This window comes from Gigantopelta aegis, chromosome 7, assembly GCF_016097555.1.
Source record: "Gigantopelta aegis isolate Gae_Host chromosome 7, Gae_host_genome, whole genome shotgun sequence".
NCBI lineage: Eukaryota > Metazoa > Mollusca > Gastropoda > Neomphalida > Peltospiridae > Gigantopelta > Gigantopelta aegis.
Genome location: NC_054705.1, coordinates 3594942 through 3613344, shown reverse-complemented (window position 1 = coordinate 3613344; position 18403 = coordinate 3594942). Strand labels below are relative to the sequence as shown.

General features: G+C 40.2%; 1 long non-coding RNA gene across 1 annotated transcript; it reads right to left on the bottom strand.

Annotated features, from left to right (window-relative positions):
- Positions 1–12492: 12492 nt before the first annotated feature.
- LOC121376853 lies at positions 12493–18132 on the bottom strand. The gene is made up of 2 exons (XR_005958540.1): positions 16758–18132; positions 12493–12789 (listed from the first exon to the last, which is right to left on the bottom strand). It is a non-coding gene; the product is annotated as an uncharacterized LOC121376853 (long non-coding RNA).
- Between the last annotated feature and the right edge of the window lie 271 nt (positions 18133–18403).

Here is an 18403-nt window from a genome sequence, read left to right as displayed (position 1 = left end):
CACTTTCCCACAGACAGAATAGTACATACCACGACCTTTAATATACCAGTCGTGAGGCACTGTTTGGGACTGAAAAACCCCAGTCGGAGAATATTGTTACAAACATTATATTGGGAGTGAGTAGTGTGTGTGGCTTAACAATATCTGATTTTTTAATACGAAGATGCTGAACGATCCCAAATGTTGGGGGGTGGGGGGGGGGGGGGGGGGGGGGGGGGGGGGGGGGGGGTGGGTGAGAGCAGGATTTAGCCGGTTAGTACAGAGCTCGCCCGAGGTGCTTGAGTCACAGGATCGAACTTCATCGGTGAACCATTTGACTTTTTTCCACACTCAAATGCGTCGATCGGTCACTCAGATGGTAAACTAATTACAATTTCGGGACCATCGGTTTAGCGATCACTTGATGCGCCGTCGGTCTAGGATCGATCCTCGTCGATGAGCTATTTCTCGTTCCAGCCATTGCAATACAATTGGTATATCAAAGGTCGTGGTATGTGCTATCTTGTCTGTGGGATAGTGCATATAAAAGATCACTTGCTACTAATGGAAAAATGTAGCGGGTTTCTTCTCTAAGAGATATATGTCAAACATACCAAAATGTTGAAACCCAATAGCCGATGGTTAATAATCAGTGACGTTGTTAAACAATAAAAACTTAAACCTTTTTATCTACATAAATGTTAGCTACTATTACAGCGAACTACATTCCCCATTCAGGGCCGTACCCTGATCAAAACCCTAGGGGGGACACTACTTTTTTTTATACACAAATGAAACACTATACAAAATTAAACTCTGAGATGTGTATGCAATTTTCTGGAGTAAAAAAAAAAAAAAAGTGAGATCACCCCCCCCCCCCCCCCCCCACACACACACACTCCCTCCCGGAGGGTACGGACCTGCCATTTGCCCGTAAAACGTTTCAGATTATAACGCATATGAATACCAAGTTGATCAAAGTGGAGATAACTCCGCCAACCCTGGTTGCCATGCGGACCATCTTTTTAGATTGCTGACTGGTATAATAATACAGTCATAATATCTTGTCATAAGTGGTTATCTAGTTTGCTAATATGTATATTTGTTCCCCGTTAAAAACAAAGCCAGTAAATGCATTATATCACTCGGGCAGGATCTATTAACGTATAACTAGGGTTCAGGTACCAAGATCTAGCCTCTGACATGCCAGTGACCCCGTTAACAAACGGGCAAACGTGCCCCTATCCACTAGGGTAAGGTACGCCCGCCCCTGCTAGCCTTGACATCGCCAGGGACCACCTCCGGGGCGGGAGTTATATACATTCGGGCAACGGGCAACTCTATTAACGTGCCCCTATCCACTAGGGTTCAGGTACGCCCGCCCCGGATCTAGCCTCTGACATCGCCAGGGACCACCTCCGGGGCGGGAGTTATATACATTCATACATTGCCAGGGACCACCTCCGGGGCGGGAGTTATATACATTCATACATTGCCAGGGACCACCTCCGGGGCGGGAGTTATATACATTCATACATCGCCAGGGACCACCTCCGGGGCGGGAGTTATATACATTCATACATTGCCAGGGACCACCTTCGGGGCGGGAGTTATATACATTCATACATCGCCAGGGACCACCTCCGGGCGGGAGTTATATACATTCATACATCGCCAGGGACCACCTCCGGGCGGGAGTTATATACATTCATACATCGCCAGGGACCACCTCCGGGGCGGGAGTTATATACATTCATACATCGCCAGGGACCACCTCCGGGGCGGGAGTTATATACATTCATACATCGCCAGGGACCACCTCCGGGGCGGGAGTTATATACATTCATACATCGCCAGGGACCACCTCCGGGGCGGGAGTTATATACATTCATACATCGCCAGGGACCACCTCCGGGGCGGGAGTTATATACATTCATACATCGCCAGGGACCACCTCCGGGGCGGGAGTTATATACATTCATACATCGCCAGGGACCACCTCCGGGGCGGGAGTTATATACATTCATACATCGCCAGGGACCACCTCCGGGGCGGGAGTTATATACATTCATACATCGCCAGGGACCACCTCCGGGGCGGGAGTTATATACATTCATACATCGCCAGGGACCACCTCCGGGGCGGGAGTTATATACATTCATACATCGCCAGGGACCACCTCCGGGGCGGGAGTTATATACATTCATACATCGCCAGGGACCACCTCCGGGGCGGGAGTTATATACATTCATACATTGGCGTACGGGCTCCCATTTTTATAGGGGGCAGACTGATTTTTGCCCGAATTAAAAGAAAATGCCCGAATGTGGATAACACCATTTATTCATATTAGCATTACTACTTAACAGCTATATAGGGTTGCAAACGAATCAATACGCAGTTTTACATGGATTACAACTAATTTTGAGTTTAGAATGATGGAAATTCAAGATAAAAAGTCTCAGGTTAGCACATTTTGCCCGAATATTTCTATCAGTTTTGTCGAATTTGCGAATTTGGGCAGAGGGATAAGTGCCACCTCCTCTTTAGATCCGCGACTACGCTTTGTCAAACCAGTCCTGGAGAATTGTAGTCATTCTACAGGTAACATACGAAGCGTGTATATCTTCTTGGAGAGTGGCAGTTATTCATATGCTAATAGGCAGCAGGGGGGATGCTCTTGCCCCCACCTCAATAATTCTGAATCGAAAATATTATTGGTAGTAAATCTTAAGGCAGAGATGAATTTTACTGGTAGAATGCATGAAATTGCAATTCAGCACATCTAGTTTCAAACTTTTACGGGGGAGCATACTCCCCGAATCCCACTAGAAACTTGGCATTGCGCCCTCGATCTCAGTCAGCCCACCACCCGCACCCCAAAGTCTACTTGGTCTCTGCCGTGCCTGTGCACACACACTCCTTGGGTTGCACCTGCGATTTGTTAAACTAGACTTGGAGAAGTGCAGTCATTCTACAGGTAACGTAGGATTTATCTTCTTGGAGAGTGGCAGTCTTCCTGAGGTAACCTACGATATAGCTTCTTGGAATGGCAGTCCTCCTTCAGGTAACGTAGGATGTATCTTATTGGAGAGTGGCAGTTCATCAGGTAACGTAGGAAGAATATATCTTCTTTAAGAGTTGTACTTCTATAGGTAACATAGGAAGGATGTATTTTGTTTGAAAGTGGCACTTCTACAGGTAACGTAGGAAGGATGTATCTTCTTGGAGAGTGGCACTTCTACTGGTAACGTAGGAAGGATACATCTTCTTGGAGAGTCATACTTCTACAGTAACGTAGGATGTACCTTCTTGTAGAGTGGCAGTTCTGCAGGTAACGTAGGATTCTACAGGTAATGTAGGAAGGAGGTATCTTCTTTGAAAGTGTCAGTTCTTCAGGTAACGTAGGAAGAATGTATCTTCTTGGAGAGTGGCAGTCCTTCTTCACGTAACATAGGATGTATATTTTGTAGAGTAGCAGTCCTACATATAACGTAGGATATATCCTGGTACAGACTGGCAGTTCTACAGGTAAAGTAGGATGTATCTTCTTGGAGAGTGGCACTTCTACAGGTAACGTAGGAAGGATGTATCTTCTTGAAAAATGAGAGTTCTACAGGTAACGTATGGTGTATCTTCTTGTAGAGTGGCACTTCTACAGGTAACGTAGGAAGGGTGTATCTTCGTGGAAAATGAGAGTTCTACAGGTAACGTATGGTGTATTTTCTTGTAGAGTGACAGTTCTACAGGTAACATAGGAAGGAGTATCTTCTTGGAAAGTGGAAGTTCTACAAGTAACGTACGAAGGATGTATCTTGCTGTAGAGTGGCAGTTCTACAGGTAACATAGGAAGGAGTATCTTCTTGGAAAGTAGAAGTTCTACAAGTAACGTACGAAGGATGTATATTGCTGTAGAGTGGCAGTTCTAATGTAATGTAGGAAAGATGTATCTTCTCGTAGAGTGGCAGTTCTACAGGTAAGGTACGAAGGATGTACCTTCTTGTAGAGTGGCAGTTCTACAGGTAACGTAGGAAGGATGTATCTTCTCGTATAGTGGAAGTTCTAATGCAACGTAGGAAGGATGTATCTTCTTCTAGAGTGGCAGTTCAATGTAACAGAGGAAGGATGTATCTTCTTGTAGAGTGGAAGTTCTACAGGTAACGTACAGGCATCAATAGTTTCCGGCCATTCAGATAATGGCTGGTGTAGCTCGTAAATAGTCAGGAGCCCGTTTAATTTTAAATTGTAATGCTTCCAGGTCCCGCCCTCCCCCACTCCCCACCCCCGGTCTGGAGTGCATAATCATCGGACGAGTGCTTAGTGTCGCTACTCCATGTCGGGGTGGGGGTGGGGGTGGGGGTAGTCGGGAAGGGCGGGGCTGTAGACATTGTTATTCTGGCTTAATTATAAAGCGACCCCCCCCCCCCCCCCCCCCCCCAGGCTCTCCGAAAATACGTATCAGCAAGTGAGTTCTGAGTAGTGCTGTTTCCCAAGGGCTGTGACCGGCAAACTCTACTGGTTAACAGGTTAAGTAGACTTATAATCTGGGTCGTTTAAGATACTTTTGGTGTTAATATTCAAAATTTCAAAATTGACAGTAATTGATAGGTTATCTCTACCCCGAGTCAGACCCCCGATCCTATCGGAGGCCGGACTCGGGATAGGCGTGTTCAAAACCCTAGTGATATATGGACACGTTAAACCAGTTATTAAGCTAAGCTGTGATGGGGGCCTATGAGATGGCGGTAGGCCAGACAGCCGCCATGACCCAGTCGTGAGTGCATAATCAGTAAGCGAGTTCTAAGTTGGGCTACTCATGTGCTGCGACCCGACCGGACCAGCCCCAGGACCCCCCCCCCCCCCCCCCCCCCCCCACACACACACACCTCTACATTAGCTCGTTACTTACAATTTTACAGTTTTGGTTTGGTGGACTGGACGAATTGGAAAATGGCTTGAAATAAATTATGTTTAAGTTTTTTCTCTGGGTTAAATAACATTTTAGGAGTGATTTTGAGATGGCAGAGTTGTCTTTTAGTAAAAATTCAAACATTAATTTTCTCTGGTTATTGTGCAGCGTACAATCTATGAAATAGTGTTTCATATCTGGGGTGCCGCACGTACAGTTAGTTGATTTTTGTTTGTTGGTAATTTGGTATTGACAGCTGTTTAATTCGAATGATTGCCCTATTCTTAATTTAATAATTGTTTTATCTATGATTGAATTGACTAGTGGTTTAATATTATAGTGCCACGTGTTTGTTGTTTGGTCCCAGCTCTCCTGCTTAGCTTAGCTTAGTAACTGGTTTAACGTGTCCATATACCACTAGTGTTTCGAACACGCCTATCCCGAGTCCGGCCTCCGATAGGATTGGGGGTCTGACACGGGACATCTGCTTATTAGCTTAGTAACTGGTTTAACGTGTCCATATTCCACTAGTGTTTCGAACACGCCTATCCCGAGTCCGGCCTCCGATAGGATCGGGGGTCTGACTCGGGACATCTGCTTATTAGCTTAGGGGTCTGACTCGGGACATCTGCTTATTAGCTTAGTAACTGGTTTAACGTGTCCATATTCCACTAGTGTTTCGAACACGCCTATCCCGAGTCCGGCCTCCGATAGGATCGGGGGTCTGACTCGGGACATCTGCTTATTAGCTTAGTAACTGGTTTAACGTGTCCATATACCACGAGGGTTTCGAACACGCCTATCCCGAGTCCGGCCTCCGATAGGATTGGGGGTCTGACACGGGACATCTGCTTATTAGCTTAGTAACTGGTTTAACGTGTCCATATTCCACTAGTGTTTCGAACACGTCTATCCCGAGTCCGGCCTCCGATAGGATCGGGGGTCTGACTCGGGACATCTGCTTATTAGCTTAGTAACTGGTTTAACGTGTCCATATTCCACTAGTGTTTCGAACACGCCTATCCCGAGTCCGGCCTCCGATAGGATCGGGGGTCTGACTCGGGACATCTGCTTATTAGCTTAGTAACTGGTTTAACGTGTCCATATACTCGGTGATCTGCTTATTAGCTTAGTAATGGTTTAACGTGTCCATATACCACGAGGGTTTCGAACACGCCTATCCCGAGTCCGGCCTCCGATAGGATTGGGGGTCTGACACGGGACATCTGCTTATTAGCTTAGTAACTGGTTTAACGTGTCCACATTCCACTAGTGTTTCGAACACGCCTATCCCGAGTCCGGCCTCCGATAGGATCGGGGGTCTGACTCGGGACAGGGATAGCTCTCCTGCCATTTGTTGATGTAGTGTTTCTTGGCTTTGGCCATAATCTCAGTTATGCCTAGTGGTACATCTTTGATCATGTTGTCGTTGGTGATGGAGAGGGAAGTCTTGGCCAAGTCTATAGCCCATTTATTTAGCCCATCAATATCTAGTTGTAGTTTTTTGAAAATATAGGAAGTGGTTCTACCTGCCCGCCAGAAGGCGCAGTCGTCAGCAAACAGAGCAGTAGTGATATCGTTGATGAAGATGTTAAACAAGTTTGGAGAGAGAACTGATCCTTGCGGAATACCATTAGTGATTTCTGTTTTATCTCAAAATTGGCCATTTACTCTTAACTGAGATAGATTTTTTATGAATAAAATTATTGATAAAGTTGAACATATTGCCCGTAATACGTTTATCACTAAGTTTAATTAACATGCCTTGGCGCCATACCATGTCAAATGCTTTCTCGATATCTCCAGATACAGCGCGAACTTTATGTGATTTCCTAAAGGCATCGTTAATTGAGTTTTGTAGTCTGACTAGTTGATCTATTGTTGAGTGCTTGGCTCTAAAGCCGCTCTGAACGTTAGCTATTAGGTTATTTTCAGTAAGAAAGTTGTTTAGTCGTTTATTGATGATTGTGTCTAGAGTTTTACACATGTGGGATGTGAGTGTTATCGGTCTGTAACTATTCGGGAGAGAGAGTGGTCTTTCTCCGCTTTAGGAAGGCTAAAGGTAGCAGCGAAGTAAATCATACCATACTGTCCACCATATGAACATAAATTAATATTTTTTAGAAAAAGAGAAGTTTCCCAGGTGAATCACACATGTAGTGATGATGGCCAGTCCTTGTGTTGTGCAGCAAGTATGTCTGAACTGGGTGATGTCAACCTAAATCTGGAAATAATCTTTTATTTTTGGAGGCACCCCCCAATTTGCCATTTCACGGCTGCTAGGAAGTCTATCCACCCCGACCATGTATTCATACTCGGTATGTACAAATCACTCATGGAAAGTGAGATCTCATTCAACACAACTGTGCACCATAAATGTGGCCTCAGATTACAGTTATCTTCCCATTTGGTTGTCCAAAATCCGGAAGTTTGACCGCGCAAGTAGTCTGCTGTTTGACTGTGATTATTTCATGGCAGACAGCTATGAAGTGGCAACTGTTTGACTGAAGTGACAGGGGATAGCATGTAGTTTGTAAACATGTGTAACTTGTTGACATTGAAGACTTGTTTATGGTAATTCCGGCCCATGCAAAAGTAGTGCTTTTTGTGTAAAATGGGTGTACTCCGGCCTGGTTTAGAGGGTGTGTCTGTTTAAACCAATATGCTGGGAGAAAGAGCTGGACAACAGGGGTTGTCCTTTTCAGGGTATGTGTCCCCCATGCAGGCAAAGGTACATACAAAACTTCACGGGCCTGCTGATATTAATAAAAATGTTATAGCCACTAAGGCTATATAGAAACATATAGCGAAATTAATTGTGGTCTGAGGCCTGATATAGTTCACACATTACACCGGTTAAATGCTTGATTCTGATGAAAGTATTATAACCAGAGAGGTGAAATTACACAGACTGATTGTGCATACCACAAGGAATATGAAAACTAATTTATTTATTTTCTAAATATTTTATTAAATTAAAAAACATTTTTTTTGAATTTATTAAAAATTAAAATTAAAATTTTCAACTTTTAAATTTCAGTATCCTCCAAAATAGCATAAAATGACCTCTGATGTTACTACAGGTTGTTGCAATGTTTTTTAACAGTTTTGAGCTAATAATTTGGTAAAAAAGAGCAAAAGTTGGATTTTGTTAGTCAATATTGAGATTTTAATTTCTTTTACATATTGAATTTTAATGAGTTTCTCAATTATTGCAATTGGACAGAAGATCTAAATATAATGAATATATCACTACTAAATGTAATTAAACACTTTAAATAGATAGTATACAGTTTTTAACAAGATTAAGTACTCTAATAATACATTTCACCTACATTTATGTAAATTACACACTTCAGTCATTTTTCAAAAATGGTCTTTTATCCTTAGAAAATCTAATAGGCTAATATTCTATGCTGTCTGAATGTATTTATTGTGTTCAGTAATCAGATGCTGGTATACTTGTCAAGTTTATTGCAGAAAATGTGCCAAAAAGGTTAACATTTGGCTTGTAATACATATGGCAGAATAATCCATAATGCATATTCAGTGGTCATTACTACAAACATCTTTCCAATCAAGAAATACTACACTGAGGTATCCCAGACACTGGCACATGACTACACTTGTTAACAGTTATCACTGGAAACTGAAAAATATGGTGCAAGTACCTCTTGGTAGGATTTATATCAGCATTTTGTGACAAAATCTTCATTTTCAAAGTTGTCGTCAACAAAAAAAATATTATGGTGTATACCTAAGTAATATCTGTAGGGCATATTCATATTAATATGCATTTATATGGACTGTTTTGCCTTTTACAAAGTGGCTACATGTCTAATACAGTAAATGAAGTAGATTAAGTAAATACAGCAGGTCAAAATTGAATATGAGGCCTATCATGTCTAATTTTCCCTGAAATTAGTGTGTAAACATTTGTTGCAAATGGCCCCAATTTTGTGACTTTCACCATCCCTCTGACACATTTCTAATAATGTATCATGAATTCAGTCACCATATCTTTACTAAGCCTCCACTTATCATACCTAAAATGCAAAATTTTACAGTTTTAGATTTGTTTGTTTTTTTCAAAAATTTAAATTTAAGTTTAATATTTCATTAACAATGAAGTAAAATCTAATGATTGATTTTTTTTCCTTTAAATATTTCAAAATCTTTCCAAGACAACACTGTGCAGATAGAACATATGTAGAAGAAAAAATAGCTGCTCATTGTATGAAGAAATTCCAAAATTTGATAAAGTTATTACATTTTGAAGTTGGTGTCCCTCAAGTTTCCATTGCTAAAATTGGCCATGGCAAGGCACTGTGGTAGGTGTTTTAACACAGCCTCTGTATACTCTCAGTTTAAAGGTGACATACCGATACTTACCGAGCATTGCTTTAATATGTATATCATTGGAATGCATTAGTGTGGGCCAGTTTTTAGGGGGAAAAATTGACTGATAGGCCTCAGATTACAGTTATCTTCCCATTTGGTTGTCCAAAATCCGGAAGTTTGACCGCGCAAGTAGTCTGCTGTTTGACTGTGATTATTTCATGGCAGACAGCTATGAAGTGGCAACTGTTTGACTGAAGTGACAGGGGATAGCATGTAGTTTGTAAACATGTGTAACTTGTTGACATTGAAGACTTGTTTGTGGTAATTCCGGCCCATGCAAAAGTAGTGCTTTTTGTGTAAAATGGGTGTACTCCGGCCTGGTTTAGAGGGTGTGTCTGTTTAAACCAATATGCTGGAAGAAAGAGCTGGACAACAGGGGTTGTCCTTTTCAGGGTATGTGTCCCCCATGCAGGCAAAGGTACATACAAAACTTCACGGGCCTGCTGATATTAATAAAAATGTTATAGCCACTAAGGCTATATAGAAACATATAGCGAAATTAATTGTGGTCTGAGGCCATGTAGGTGCAATCCCTGTCAAAGATCCAATTTCTTACCTATTTTGTTAAAGAGCGACAACACCACCTCTTGGGTCACATCCGGCATGTGTTGGAGCAGAGTGTAGCAGATTTTATCTGGACCAGTGGCCGTACTTTTCTTAGCTTTTAAAGCTGATTTTAGTTCTAAGAGCGTTAGTGTTTGATTATATTTTAGGTTATTATTGTCTGGTTGGTTTATGATTGTTGGGTTATTGGTTGGAAGAGAATTGGTTTTATTTAATTTTTCTGAGAATTTCTTTGGGAAATTTTCATTACTGCTGTTTTTGCTAAAAGTTGAGCTAAGTAGATTTGCTTTTTGTTTATTGGTAATAGCTGTTTTATGTTTTTGAAGGACCGTGGGTCTGGCGCGATGTCCTTGTATGGCTATGTTTTTGAAGGACCGTGGGTCTGGCGCGATGTCCTTGTATGGCTATAATTTTGCTTCACATTTCTTTAATTGAAGGTATGCCAACTGGCCTTTTTAGCTTTTAAAGAAGTTTGCCTATGGTACCTCTGCTTTGGCTATTTTATATTTAGTATGATATTCTTGTTTGTCTGGGGGGTTTTAAAGTTTGCCTACGGTACCTCTGCTTTGGCTATTTTATATTTAGTATGATATTCTTGTTTGTCTGAGGGTTTTAAAGTTTGCCTACGGTACCTCTGCTTTGGCTATTTTATATTTAGTATGATATTCTTGTTTGTCTGGGGAGTTTTAAAGTTTGCCTACGGTACCTCTGCTTTGGCTATTTTATATTTAGTATGATATTCTTGTTTGTCTGGGGGGTTTTTAAAGTTTGCCTACGGTACCTCTGCTTTGGCTATTTTATATTTAGTATGATATTCTTGTTTGTCTGGGGGGTTTTAAAGTTTGCCTACGGTACCTCTGCTTTGGCTATTTTATATTTAGTATGATATTCTTGTTTGTCTGGGGGGTTTTAAAGTTTGCCTACGGTACCTCTGCTTTGGCTATTTTATATTTAGTATGATATTCTTGTTTGTCTGGGGGGTTTTAAAGTTTGCCTACGGTACCTCTGCTTTGGCTATTTTATATTTAGTATGATATTCTTGTTTTTCTGGGGGGTTTTAAAGTTTGCCTACGGTACCTCTGCTTTGGCTATTTTATATTTAGTATGATATTCTTGTTTGTCTGGGGGGTTTTAAAGTTTGCCTACGGTACCTCTGCTTTGGCTATTTTTATATTTAGTATGATATTCTTGTTTGTCTGGGGGGTTTTTAAAGTTTGCCTATGGTACCTCTGCTTTGGCTATTTTATATTTAGTATGATATTCTTGTTTGTCTGGGGGGTTTTAAAGTTTGCCTACGGTACCTCTGCTTTGGCTATTTTATATTTAGTATGATATTCTTGTTTGTCTGGGGGGTTTTAAAGTTTGCCTATGGTACCTCTGCTTTGGCTATTTTATATTTAGTATGATATTCTTGTTTGTCTGGGGGTTTTAAAGTTTGCCTACGGTACCTCTGCTTTGGCTATTTTATATTTAGTATGATATTCTTGTTTGTCTGGGGGTTTTTTAAAGTTTGCGCATTCTATTTCTGAAATTACATTTAGATTTAATTTCGGCAGTCCACTAACAAACTGGTTTACTTTTATTGTTGGGTTTGGTTTTTGGAATGTTTTTTTTCGCTGTTTCTATTATTTTCTATTGTCTATTATTTTGAGAGAGGAAACCCGCTGTTGCCACTTCATGGGCTACTCTTTTCGATTAGCAGCAAGGGATCTTTTGTATGCACCATCCCATAGACAGGATAACACATACCACGGCCTTTGATGTACCAGTCGTGGTGCACTGGCTGGAGCAAGAAATAGCCCAATGGGCCCACCGACGGGGATCGATCCGAGACCGACCGCGCATCAAGCGAGCGCTGGTTGTTGATTCCTACGATTGTTTAATTGTCGAAGCGCCTTCTGATAGTGGTGGCATACCATTTATGAATGACTGGCTTTAAGTAGTAATTAGGATTTTATCGGGGGCACACCCACACTATCTAAATGTCATGTCGTAAGGTAACATGCAGGCATAAAAGAGATGGGTCCATGACTGGTATATCAAAGACCGTGGTATGTGCTATTCTGTCTGTGGGATAGTGCATATAAAAGATCCCTTGCTACTAATGGAAAAATGTAGCGGGTTTCATCTCTAAGACTGTATGTCTAAATTACAAAATGTTTGACATCCAATAGCCGATGAGTAGTAAATCAATGTGCTCTAGTGGTGTCGTTAAAGAGGTGAGACTGCTGGGGTATAGACCCGCTAGCTATGAAAGTGGATTAGAATTATTACTGGCTTTGGAACTTTGTTTTTAATGTTTAACAACAATATTAATGTGTAAAACTAAAAAATTCCTCCAAATTCGCAACCCATTCAAAATTCCAGAAATTATCAGTATGGAAAGATTCCAAAAATCGTCTACCTCTTTAAAACTCTATACAGCCATCATTTTAATAATAGACGCATTTCCGGCGTTATCTAACGAAATCTCGTTCTCACGGGAAAACGGGAGAGTGGACCTGGCGACCTATATTTGCATATTGAACGTGTAAATGTGATTATTGTGCGTGACCACTGCGCGAGTCAGCGACAAGAATGTGCGAACTTAGTCCGTGCCATTCAGTGCACAATAGAAATGCATTACAGACTCAACGCCATGCATCTTCCAGTTTTAATCGATAAAACAAGAGGAAAAACAGAAAGATAGACAAAAATCACCATCACAATTAATAGTGACGTCATAGTAGCGGCGCTGAATGGACAGTTGATTGGTAGATGGTTTGGATTGTCTGGGAGATCGTGGTAGATTTCGTACCTACCCCAGCTCTTTAAGATGTGACTGTTCAATTACGTAGACCACGTAGACCACCCAAGTCGTTCACACCAATGTTGTCAAGACATCCCAGGCCGCCAGGCGTACTCATGAGACTCCCTTGAGAAAAGCCGTGGACAAGCTAACCAAAACAAAATGACTATGTAAGAACTGACCGCAATTAAAAACAAAAACACAAAACGTACACACACACAATCGCGCACGCACATACGCACACACACACACACAAACAAAAACAACAAAATCAAATAAAACACAAACAAACCTAAACTAATTATTATGGTTTGATCTTAAACACACCATATTACCTAGAAATTCATCTAATATCATTATAGGTGTTGTATATATACCGCCTGAAGGATCTTCTTATTTTAATAACGATACTTTTAATGTTTTACATGGTGAACTTAACAACTTATCTAATGAAAACAACATTCTTCTAATTGGCGATTTTAATGCCAGAACGCAGTCATTCCCAGATTATGTAGTTTGTGACACTGAAACAAATAACACAACAGAATTTTCAACTGAATTATCTGATTTTCTGAATGAACCCAACAACTTGTTAAACATAGGAATTTCCTTAGAAAGAAAAAATCAAGATAATTGTAGACCAAATAGTCATGGGTATAAACTTATTGAAGTTTGCAAAAATAATAATATGTACATTGTTAATGGAAGAATTGGTGATGATAAATATACTGGTAAAACTACTTGTAAGGGAACCAGTATTGTTGATTGTGCTATAGCCTCGTTATGTGTATTAGAGAAAATTATAAACTTTAAAGTTCTTGATTTTGAATCGTTATATTCGGACATTCACAGCCCATTAATTATTTCATTGGATGTTTCAATAACTGGCCAACAAGAAGACGATCTTGAAGAAACTGAACTAAAGTCACGAAAATGGAATAATCGTTTAGCTGAAAACTACAGTGAAAACGTAAACAGAGAAACTATCAGAACTATCATCTCGGACCTAGATCAGCTAAGTGAACACTTTTCAAAGGAACAGCTTAACGTCACAGTGGACACTATCGGTAATTTATTCAAGGATACGGCAGTGAACACATTTGGCTGCAAACGAAGTAGTATTAGACCCAAGCGCGGGAGTAGCAAGGCATGGTTCGGCAATCAATGTAGATTACTTAGAAGAAAATACATGGAGTCCAGAACAGCTTACAAGAACTCGAATACAATGGATAACAAACAACGTCTTTTAAATGCCAGTAAACGATACAAGAATGTAATATTAAAACATTTAAGAAGACATAACTGGAAAACAGAACAGAAACTCACAGATCTCAACCGTCACGACACGCGAGATTTTTGGAAACTTTTAAAAGAAAAACAAAGTGACTGTAATTTGCCACCATCAGAAACACTTTATCAATACTTTAAAGAAGTAAACAGCAGTGCTGACACAACTCTCGAACCAGACTTTATTAAAGATCTAGAAAGTAACTGTATCTTAGATAGCCCTATATTACAAGAAAAAATACTTACAGTTGTTAAAAAACTTAAGAATAACAAAGCTTCGGGTCTCGACAACATAATTAATGAATATATTAAGCAAACTATTGACTGTATGATTCTTGTATATGTCAAACTTTTTAATTTAGTATTTGAAAACGGTATCTTCCCTGACTCATGGTTAGTTGGTATAATTAAGCCAATTTATAAAAGTGGAGATAAAGATAATCCTGAAAATTATAGACCTATTACACTACTCAGTTGTCTTGGAAAACTGTTTTCTGCCATGTTAAATAATAGACTAATAGTGTATCTAGAAACGAATGATATATTATCTGAAGTTCAAGCAGGATTCAGGAAAGATTATTCAACAAATGATCATGTCTTTACACTATATGGATTAATAGAACTGATGAAAGCACGGAAGAAAACACTTTTTTGTACTTTTATAGATTTTAACAAAGCTTTTGATTCAGTTTGGAGAACTGGACTTTGGGATAAATTACTTAAAAATGGTATAAATGGTAAATGTTTTCAAGTAATTTATAATATGTACCAGAATATCAAATCTTGTGTCAGCGCACATAATTCTATGACAGATTATTTTCCCTGCTGTGTTGGTGTAAGACAAGGTGAAAATTTATCCCCTTTGTTATTTTCTTTGTTTCTTAATGATATTGAAGATACATTTAAAATTAATGACTGCCATGGTATAGGCATAGACGAATTATTCAGTGATTCTTTAATCCATACGTCAATTGTTCTTTTTGTTTTACTCTTTGCTGATGACACTGTACTCCTTGCAGATAATTACCAAGATATGCAAAACTCTCTGAATATATTTGATTCGTATTGCACGAAATGGAAACTAACAGTAAATTGTAACAAGACAAAGGTCTTAATCTTTAGTGGGAACAAGAAAGATTACAAAAAGGTGTTTTACCTTGGAAAATCAAAGATTGATAACGTAGAAAGTTATAAAGATCTTGGTATTGTATTTCACAAATCGAATAGATTTACTAAGGCAAGAAACATGTTATATACACGAGCACAAAAGGCTATGTTTTTTATTCTACAAGGCAGATGTCATAATATTTCTATCCAGTGCCAACTAAAATTATTTGACTGCATGGTTTTACCAGTCCTATTATATGGCAGCGAAATATGGAGTTTTGAAAATTTGTCATTAACTGAAAAATTATGTAACCAATTTATAAAATTGTTATTACCTGTAAGAAAATCTACACCATTGTATATAATATTATATGGAGAACTTGGACGTTACCCGGTATATATTACCGTAAAAATAAGAATGATAATTTTACTGGACTAATTACTGGAAAACAGTCCAAGTTGTCATTATTGGTGTACACATTATTACTGAATGATGTTAATAATAACTTTATAATCACAAATGGATTATCAGGTCAGGTCATAGGGTTTTACGTGCACATTCAGAACAGGCTGTTGACAGGAAAGGGGGGGGGGGGGAGAAAGGCGGGGGGGGGTGGTGGTGGTGCTATGGAATTTTGAGTGGAGCCATTTTAAAGCCAAAGAGAAAATGGTGCGCAATTTTGTTGAGTAATTTTGGCGCAATTTTGAACGGTCGGTCGAAAGGTAAATGATTGAGCTAGTATAGTTTTTGAATCGAGTGTAGCTCGTTAGTGAGTCGAGAGTAGCTCGTTACCTATCGACCTTCATGATGCTGGTTGTCTCCCTAGGTTGTCCGTAGGGTCCTGATAAGGACCTGACCTCTTCTGGTCGTGGCATGACAACCCAGAGGAGACTCGTGCAATTGTGTAGACACTGGCAGGCAAGGCGATTTGTTCCGGGGTGGTCGAAGCGCTGATGTTAGTTTGGTCTTCAGTTTCCTCCTCAGTGACACCAAGTACATTTCCCAGCAGCAAGTATTTGGGGATTGGGTAGGGGCGGCCGATATTCTTTTGTTCGGCCTCCCCCGGGTGCATTGCAATTGTGTACTCGGAACCGGTATTCTTTTGTCCGGTTCCTTATTAGAGCACGTGCTGGGCCATTAAAATGTGGGGCGGTTGCATTGTTATCATTAGTCAATGCATCCTGTGTGCTGTTGCGGTGAGCATGTTGTCTGTGTGTAATCCTAGTTTGGTGTTTAGGTTGTACCTATTGTCTTACGTCCCTATTCTAATGTTTCCAACAGTCATCATGACCACCCCTCCCCCCCCCCCCCCCCCGCCCTTGCGTAGTTTTGTTAACACAATGGCGGGGGGGGGGGGGGATTAGTCTATTCTAAATATCTGATTTGAAGGGCTAGCCCTTGTAGTGTATGTATTGGTTAAAAAAGCCTAGTGCTTAACATATTTATTTTATCAATCAATGAAAGAGAGAGAGAAAGGAGAGAAAGATAGTTAGCTTATTAGTAATGAATAGTCACATAACATAACTGTCAGCCACTCCAGCGTACTATTAATTTTGTTTCCCGCCCCCCGCAAAAGATTAATGAAATAAATTATATCTATATGTTGGTAATTGTATACTAGGGGGTTTGTTGGGCTTGCGCCCTTATACTATATTGGTCTTACTTGGTCAATCTTCTGTTTTCTGTTTTCCAGTTGTCCTTCTGTGCCCTAAGTGACTTACCGTGTCTGCTAGTTTTATTCATCATTAATAAAGTGCATGGTGCGATTACATGAAATGTGCGATATATACATGTGGTTATTCTGGGTCGTGGTTGGCTGGCTTGGACCAATAGGCGAGCTGTAAAAAGAGAGGTTGATAATTAGTGATCCTATCCTGTTTGATATATTGGCTTTGGTTGGATGGTTAGCGCCTTATTCAATTGGTTTGCTGCGATCTCATTTGGGAGTGCTATGTACCAATTTGCCAAAACTCGATTTTTAGAATAAAATCATAACATAGTATATTTACATTAATCTATTCGGAAGTTCGCTACCTCCCCACCTTTGGCCACTTGCAGTAGAGTGCATCGGGTCCGAGTTCCAAATTGGTTGCAGCTCTTATGTAAGGGCTTACAAGCGAGTGGTTTTGAACAATCCCTATGAATAATCTATTAACACTGTATTGGTTCTTATTTCACCTATTCACCTTTGGCCCCTAGGTTGGAAAGCATCGAGTAGAGTTCGAATTGGTAGCAGTTCCTTCTTATGGGCGTACTAGTGAATGGTTATGAGTGCCTATTATTGGTTTATTTTATAGTTTTGGTTTGGTGGTCTGGACGAATAGATAAACTGCTTTGAAGGTTTTATGTTTTAGATGTTTATCCGGGTTTAGTAGGAAGTTAGGCGTTATTTGTTTATTATGGTTGGCTTCGGTTATTGACTCTATCATTAGTTTTCTTTGTGTGGTATGTAGCGTGCAATCCAGGAGATAGTGTTTCATATCTTCCCGGGTGCCACAATCACATTCTGGGTTTAGTTTGGTAAATGAGCAGCTGTTGAGTTGTAAAGATTTACCTAGGCGTACTTTAGTGATTAGTTTATCCACAAAGGTGTTTTTGTATTTAGGTCTTATTGAGTTGACTAGTGGCTTGATGTTGTAGTGCCATGTATTATTTGTAAGGTCCCAGTTTGCTTGCCATTGATTTATGTAATGTTTTTTTGCTTTTGACATTAACTCTGTTATTCCTAGTGGTAGTGCGGTAATTGTACTGGTGATTGAGAGTGCTGTTTTTGCTCCATAGTCGGCTACTTCGTTACCAATTATTCCTACATGAGCTGGGACCCATTCGAATACTACTGTTAGGTTAAGTTGGTTTAATTCGTGGAGTTTATTGTGGATAGCTGCTAAGATGTCTGACCTAGTAGATTTATTAGTTTGAAGAGATTGGATTGAGCTAAGGCTATCTGAGAAGATAACACTTTTAGGATATTGTTTATTTCTGATCCAGATTAGTGCCTCGTAGATGGCTGTTAGTTCTGCTGTGTAGACTGATAGGTTGTCTGACAGCCTGGCATATTTAACAAGTTTGGAGTGTTTAGATATTTTTTCTTCTACTATTGCGAAGCCAACCCTACCATTATCTGGGGTTTTTTTAGCCATCCGTGTAGATATGGATGTGCTCCGGGTAATTTTCGTTGGCTGCGGCTTCAAACAGGACTTTTTTAAAAGGTGGAAATGGTGTTTCGTCTGTGGCTTTTTTAATTAGATATGGAGTGTGGCACTCCATAGGCTGATTAATATGATATAGAGCCACTGGTATGTTATCAATTCCTACCTCTATTTCTAGTTTACTAGCCCTAGTGGCAAATGAGTCATTGAGGTTTTTT